The sequence below is a fragment of the Pteropus vampyrus genome, unplaced genomic scaffold (genome assembly GCF_000151845.1).
Source record: "Pteropus vampyrus isolate Shadow unplaced genomic scaffold, Pvam_2.0 Scaffold35, whole genome shotgun sequence".
Lineage (NCBI taxonomy): Eukaryota > Metazoa > Chordata > Mammalia > Chiroptera > Pteropodidae > Pteropus > Pteropus vampyrus.
In genome coordinates, this window is record NW_011888816.1 from 6,028,482 (window position 1) to 6,035,851 (window position 7,370).

At 34.4% G+C, this 7,370-nt stretch overlaps 1 protein-coding gene and 1 pseudogene across 2 annotated transcripts in view; one reads left to right on the top strand and one right to left on the bottom strand.

Moving 5' to 3' along the window:
• Positions 1-7,370, top strand: part of TFDP2 (transcription factor Dp-2) — a 120,186-nt gene that overhangs the window by 42,323 nt on the left and 70,493 nt on the right. The gene's annotated exons all lie outside the window — the stretch shown is intronic.
• Positions 6,437-7,008, bottom strand: LOC105290371 (annotated as a pseudogene).

The following is a 7,370-nucleotide window of genomic DNA, read 5'->3' on the forward strand; positions in this document are numbered from 1 at the left end:
ACATGAGCTTTGGTGTCCAGAATCTTTACTGAGGTCCAATCATGTAAACCTGACCAGCTACTCAGTGCCTGATTTAAGTCTCCATTCCCTCAGGAGGTGGAGCTGATACCACAAGACTCAAATGCCCCCATCCTAAATCTCATTGTCAATGTGGCTCAGAGCCTCCACCCTAAATCACATTGTTACTATCTGGCCCAGTGCCCCAGTTAAACAAAGATACTTTTATCAGGCAAGGCATTCCAAAGGTTTAGCATTTACCTCCCAGGAGCAAGGGCAAAAGCCAGTTCTCTCTTTGGCTAAGACTGAATTTTTTACTACCTAAACTTGTATCCAGAATAGAAAAAGAACTTAAAAAGCGGGCAAAAAATCTGAACAGACACCTCACCAAAGTATGTCTACAAAAGGCAAATAAGCATATGAAAGATACTCAATATCATTCATTAGTAGGGAATTGCACATTAAAACAGCAATGAAATAGCACTAGCACCTTTTAGAATGGCTAAAATCCAAAGAGCTGATGATACAAAATTGCTGACTAGAACGCACAGCAACAGAGACTCACTCATTGTTGGTGCGAATGCATAATGGTGCAGGCATTTTGGAAGATAGTTTGGTAGTTCTTTACAAAGCTAAACAAACAATCTTCTAGAAGAAGTCCTTCTAGTTCCCATTATTCTTTATATGTTTACTTCTGTGATTAATCTCCCATATATAACCAATTTCCCATCTCTGCCACCCCGCTAAGTAAACACCTTCTTCTCTATCATTTGTGGAACATTTACAGAAGGTAACCATACTAGACAACAGAAAAATCTCAGTATAGTCTTTAAAAGCGGAAATTTCATGGACCATTATATCTGGTCCAGTGCAATAAAATTTGAAATTAATGCAAGAAGTCCAATTATCACTTCTTTCCCCAAATCACTATTAAGTCAAAGCAGAAACCTAAACTGTAATGACTATTAAAAATAACAGTAAATTTTAATTTTATACATACATACACACATACACATATATGTGGGATGCAGACCAAGTTGTATATGTGTTTTTATTATTTTTAAATTGAATGAAACAAACAGTGAATTTGCCTCCTAAAATTAGGCAAAGGTCAGTTAGAGGAGGAATATAATAAAAATTAAAACAAAATCAGAAGATGTGGTTAAAATGAAAAATCTGGTAGATTGACCATAATAAACAAATAAACTCTAGGAAGTCATTTAGCAAAATGTTGGAATGTTAGAGATATTAGAGAAATATTAGAGGATTTTTATATAGAAATTTTAAAAGTTATCAATTATCATATAGTAGTTATATTCAGGAATTTGAAAATACTGATGAAAGAAATTATTTGGGGGTGGAAATGTAAATGAACAAAACTGATTTTTTTAAAAGTAGAAAACTTAAAAAGTCTAATACGTTGGAAGAAATAGAAAATGTCCAAAAAAATCACTTTAAAAAAGACTCCTGACAGTTTTATGGGCAAGTTTTTTCCTATTTCTGTGAATGGATAATCCAGGCAATAAAACATGCAGAGTATAAAACCAAAGGTTTCCTGTACATTGAACAAAACCGATTTAACTCAGGTCATAAAACTTAACCATGCAGAAAGTTATAAACCAATTATACACCATAGAAACAAAAGCCTAAGTATTAGCAAATAAAATTAACATTATATTAAGAGAACTATAAACCATAGACCAAGTAGAACCTATACCAAGAAAGTAGAGATGGTTGATTTACTTTTTAAAAATTACCAATAAATCAACACCAAAAAAACCCAAACAATCCAATTAAAAAATGCAGAGAACCTTAATAGACGTTTCTTCAAAGAGACATACAGATGGCCAGTAGACATATAAAAATGCGTTCAACATCACTACTCATGAGAGAAATGCAAATTAGAACTACAAGGAGATATTACCTCACACCTGTCAGAATGGCTATCAACAATAGATCAAAAAACAAGTGTTGGCAAAGCTGTGAAGAAAAGGGAACCCTCGTGCACTGTTGGTGAGATTGCAGATTGGTGCAGCCACTATAGAAAACAGTCTAGACGTTTCTCAAAAAATTAAAAATAGAACTGCCTTATGATCCAGCACTTACACTTCTGGGTATCTATCTAAAGAAATCTAAAACACTAATTTGAAAAGATATATGCACCTCTATCTATGTGCACTGCAGCACTATTTACAATAGCCAAGATATGGAAGCAACCTAAGCGCTCATCAGAAGACAATTAGATAAAGAAGTTGTGGTACATATATACAAAAGAATATTACTCAGCCATAAAAAAAAAAAAAATGAAATCTTATAATTTGCAACAACATGGATGGACCTAGAGGGTGTTATGCTAAGTGAAATAAGTCAGACAGAGGAAGACAAATACTATACAACCTCACTTATATGTGGAACCTAAGGAACAAAATAAACAACAAAAAAAACCCCAGAAACCAGACTTATAGATACAGAGAACAAACATGGTTGCCAGATGGGAGGCAAGTTGAGGGACTAGGTGAAAAAGGTGAAGGGATTAAGAAGTACAAATTGTTAGTTAACAATAGTCATGGGAATGTAAAGTACGGCATAGGGAATATAGTCAAAAATACGGTATTAACTGTGTATAGTTCCATGTGTATACCAGACTAATCATGGGGATCACTTCATAAATTACATAAATATCTAACCACTACACTGTACATTTAAAACTAATAAAATAATATCGAATATCAACTATAATTGAAAACAATTTTTTCTTAATTATCAATATATCTATATAGGTAGATCAAACAAGAACCATATTTTTTCTGAAATACTTTTTATGCTACATTTTTAAAAATTTGTTCTCTTTGGAAAAAATATAAACTAGGAATTAAAAGGTATCTTTAAATATATACTTTTAAAGTCTATAAGTTATTAGCCAATATCGTATTAAATGCCTTTCCATTAGAAAAAGATATTCCCACTTAAAACAGGAACAAGTAAAAATAAACAAAAAATCGATTTGGTTCAAATAAACTCTTATAGAAATTCAAAAACAAAAAAATAAAATAAGAACAAGTAAGGAGATCCACTGGCACCACTATTATTTACTTGGTTTTCTGTTGTTTTATTTTTTAAAGTCAGATTTGTTGAGGTATAATTTACATGCAGTAAAGTTCACTATTTTTTGGCGGGGTTTTGTTTTTTTGGTTTTTTTTTTGGTATATAGTTTGGGCCCTACTACCTTGTTAAACTCATTAAAATTAAAATATTAAAAATTAATGTTTACTAAAATTATTACTTCAATAATGTTTTCATAGATTGTTTTGGATTATCTATGCCAAACAACATTCCTTAGAGAGAGACACCACTTTCTCATAATGTACTATCCTTTTTAACTTATTGCTGAATTCACTTTGCTAACATTTAGTTAAGAATGTTTTTGATGATAAAATATACATAACACAAAACTTACTATTTTAACTATTTTCAAGGATATATTTTGTTGGCTTTAACTACATTCATATTGCTGTGCAATCATCACCACTATCCATCTCCAGAACTTCTGTGTCATTCCCAAATAAAACTCATTAAACAATAATTCCCCATTCCTTCTTCTCTAGCTACTGGTAACCATTCTTCTAATTTCTGTCTCTATGAATTTGAATGTGTTCTAGTTACTTTCCATCAGTGGAGACGTAGATTATTTTACTTTTTGTGTCTGGCTTATTTCAGTTAGCATTATATTTTCAAGGTTTATCCATGTTGTAGCACGTGTCAGCATTTCCTTCCTTTTTAAGGCTTGATAAGGTTTTTTGTGACTATGTTCATGGAGGATAGTGGTTTGGAATTTTTTGTAACTTTTTGCCGATTTTGGTATCAGTTTAGTGCTGGCCTTATCAAAGGAGTTGGAAGTGTTTCCTCCTCTTTTGTTTTCTGGGAAGATTTGTATGATGTTAGATTAGTATTTTTCCATAAATATTTGATAGAAATTGCCAACGAAGCCATCTGGGCCTGGATTTTTCCTTGTGAGAAGGTTTTAAAGTGGAAATTCAATTTCTGTAATAAGTATAGGGCTATTCAGGTTGTCTGTTTTTCCTCGAATGAGCTTTGGTGGTTTGTGTCTTTCAATGAATTTGAAAATGTGTTGTTTAATTTCTAAATATTGGGGATTTTCCAGAAGTCTGTTACTGATTTCTAGTTCAATTCTATTGTGATCAGAGAACATTTGAGGGGGGCGGGTATTATTTAAATTGTTTTGTAATTTTGAAGTTTGCTTTGAGATCTGTTGTATGGTGTATCTTAGTAAATGTACCTAATACACTGAAAAGAATGCCAATTTTGCTGATGTTAAGTGAAGTGTCCTATAAATATAAGTGATGTCAAGTTGATTAGTGGTATTGTTCGGATAATCTGTGTCCTTACTATCTGTCTGCTTGGTCTGTTGATTACAAAGAGAGAAATATGTTGGTCTCCAATTATGATGTTGATTTTTCTATTTCTCCTTCGAGTTGTCAGTTTTCCCTACATATATTTTGAAATTCTTGAGTGCATACACATTGAGGATTGTTTTGTGTTATTTTGTTTATTTGTTTGTAGTGTTTTCTTTTGTCATTATGTATTATCTGTCTTAATCCTTGGTAACATTCTTTTTAAGTTCTTTTATTTTTAGCATTTGCTCTAAGGTTTACAGTGTACACCATATCATACCATGTATACTTCCATTTCCTCTCTCCCATCTTTGGTGCTGTTGTTAGCATATATCTTATTTTTACATAGATATAAACTCTATAATACACTGCTAATTTTTTTATTAAGTTTATTGTAGTAACATTGGTTAATACAATTATATAATTTTCAGGTGTACATTATAATTTGACATCTATATATTCTATTGTGTTTACCACCCAAAGTCCAGTTTCCTTCAGTTACCATATATTTGATCCCCTTTACCCACTTCGACCTTCCCCTACCCCCCTAAATTTAACCCCCTTTACCCTGTCTACCTCCCCCCTCCTCTCTCACCCCCTACCCACTGGTAACCCTGACTCAGCATTTTCTCCTCTGTGGATTTATCCTAATTAAAGAAAGATCTGTGGGACAATTTTAGCAAAGAATGTTTACTACAGCATTATTGATAGGAATGAAAAATTGGAAGCAGTGTGATAAATTAAGTGAGTACAGTTGACCCTTAAACAATACAAGTTTGAACTATGTGGTCCACTTACACGTGGATTTTTTTTTTCCATAAATACTGTAAATATATTTTCTCTTATGATTTTCTTAAGATTTTTTCTCTAGCTTACTTTATAGTAAAAATAAAGTATATAATACATATAACATACAAAATAAGTGTTAATTGACTGTTATTGGTAAGGGTTCCAGTCAACAGTAAGCTATTAGTAGTTAAGTTTTTGGAGAGTCAAAAGTTATATGTGCGGATTTTCACTCTGTGGGAGGTCAGTGCCCCAAACTCTGCATTATTCAAAGGTCAACTGTATATTATGACACTAGTATGGTGGTATTCTATAGATATTATAAATTGAATAATTTATTAAGTTAAAAAAATTAAACCATGTACAGTATAATCTCCCACTTTTTTAAAAAAAGAAAAATATGTAGCATAGAAAAGAGACTTGATATATGTATGTAAACTTAATTATTTCTTGGTGTTTGAATTATAGATGATTTTTACTTTCTTCTATATGTTTTGATATGTTTTGCAATTTTTCTGTATTGTGCATATACAGTATTTTGGACATCATGTCAAAGCATCTAAAAACAAAACCTTTACCTCTATCAAGTTAACAAAGACTTTCTTAAAATTATGACTGGTGCTGGCAAAGTTGTGAGAAATTGATGTCTGTTTCATATCCACTTTTTATTCTATTTATTCTTATCTACTTATTCTTCATATACATTTCTGGCGGGAGTGTGAATCAGCACAGACACTTCGGGAAGCAAACGTAATATATGTCAAACCCCTTAAGATAGTCAAATTCTTACACCCTTTCGGCAGGTTGTCTTTAGAAAAGAATAAGAGAGGTTCGAGTGTAGAAGTGTTTATTACATAATTGTTTATAATGGTAAAATACAGAAACTGTATAAATATGTCCATTATAGGAAAATAAAACATGACACATCCATACGGTGGAATATTATGCATTCATGATTGTGTTTAGAGAATATTTATTGAGGTCTAATAATACTTGTGTTCCATTTTAGTATTCTACTCAAAATGGCAGCTGTGATTCTGATTCTTTCCCTATGTTCTTTGCTATGGCCCCAGATAAGAAAATAAGTGGATTCCTTCTACTGTTTTGTGTAAATAACCAAAATTAGTAAATTGCTTTTTTCTATAACCATTCCTTTATGTGTATTGTATTTGTCTTCTTCGGTTTCTTTTTCTTTTTATCCCAGCATCCAAAATCTTTTTAATAACAAGGCAGGTCTGGGGTTAGTTTTTATAGCCATGCTGTCGGCCTCTGGCGCGCTCCAACGTCTCCCTTGGAGCGCGCGTAGGGTTCATTGTGGCCGTGCAGGGTTTCCGGGACCTTGCAAAATGCCTGGGCACCTCTCGGCCTTTGCGAGGACCAGAGGGCTGAACGGTGCCACAGCCCTTGGGGGAGCCGAGGGCCGGCTGGGCCAAGGTGAGGACCTTGCCCCCGCCTTGCATATGCCGCTCCGGGCGTGGCTTCTCACACGCAGTGCACACGCCTTCTGCTTGGGCACCTCCTGCACACGCACGTCATCGGTTATAGTCTCCCCAGCCGCAGACGTTTCGCACTCCAGGCCTGGAAGCTTCATCTGCCGGATCACCTGGAATAGGGACAGAGGTGGTGGGTTGGTGCGACACATGAACAACCTTGGTTGAAGACGAAGTTGTTTCGTCTGGCCAGGAACCTTTAGAGCTTGACCAACGGACTCAGGTAGACAGACGTCTTGGCGCTTGGGCTCCTTGTCCCGAACCTTTCGGTCTTTCTTGTACAAGGAGGATGTCGACTCCTGGGACGCCACTTCCTGGTCCATCAGGTCTGGAAAGTTTTCTCAGTTTCAATTTATTTGCCTTACTTTTAGTTACGGGTACTATGTGAGCCTTTTCGCGGTTCTTTTCTGCCTGAAATGCTCTTCTCTCTGCTTTTACTTATGGATGACACCTCATCTTCCAGGTTGCAGCTTAAATATGATTCCCCTCAGAGATCTTCCTGGACCACCTTATTTAAAAGAACATGCATATAATACCCCCTTCCCAGCTTTCTGGTGTCCACTAGTTTCTTTCATGGCATAAACACAATCGATACTTTTGTATCTGTTTACTTGTTTATAGTGTTTCTTCCATTAGACTAATTTTCTGAGGCTAGGGATTATATCTTTTCCTTCACCAGTATATT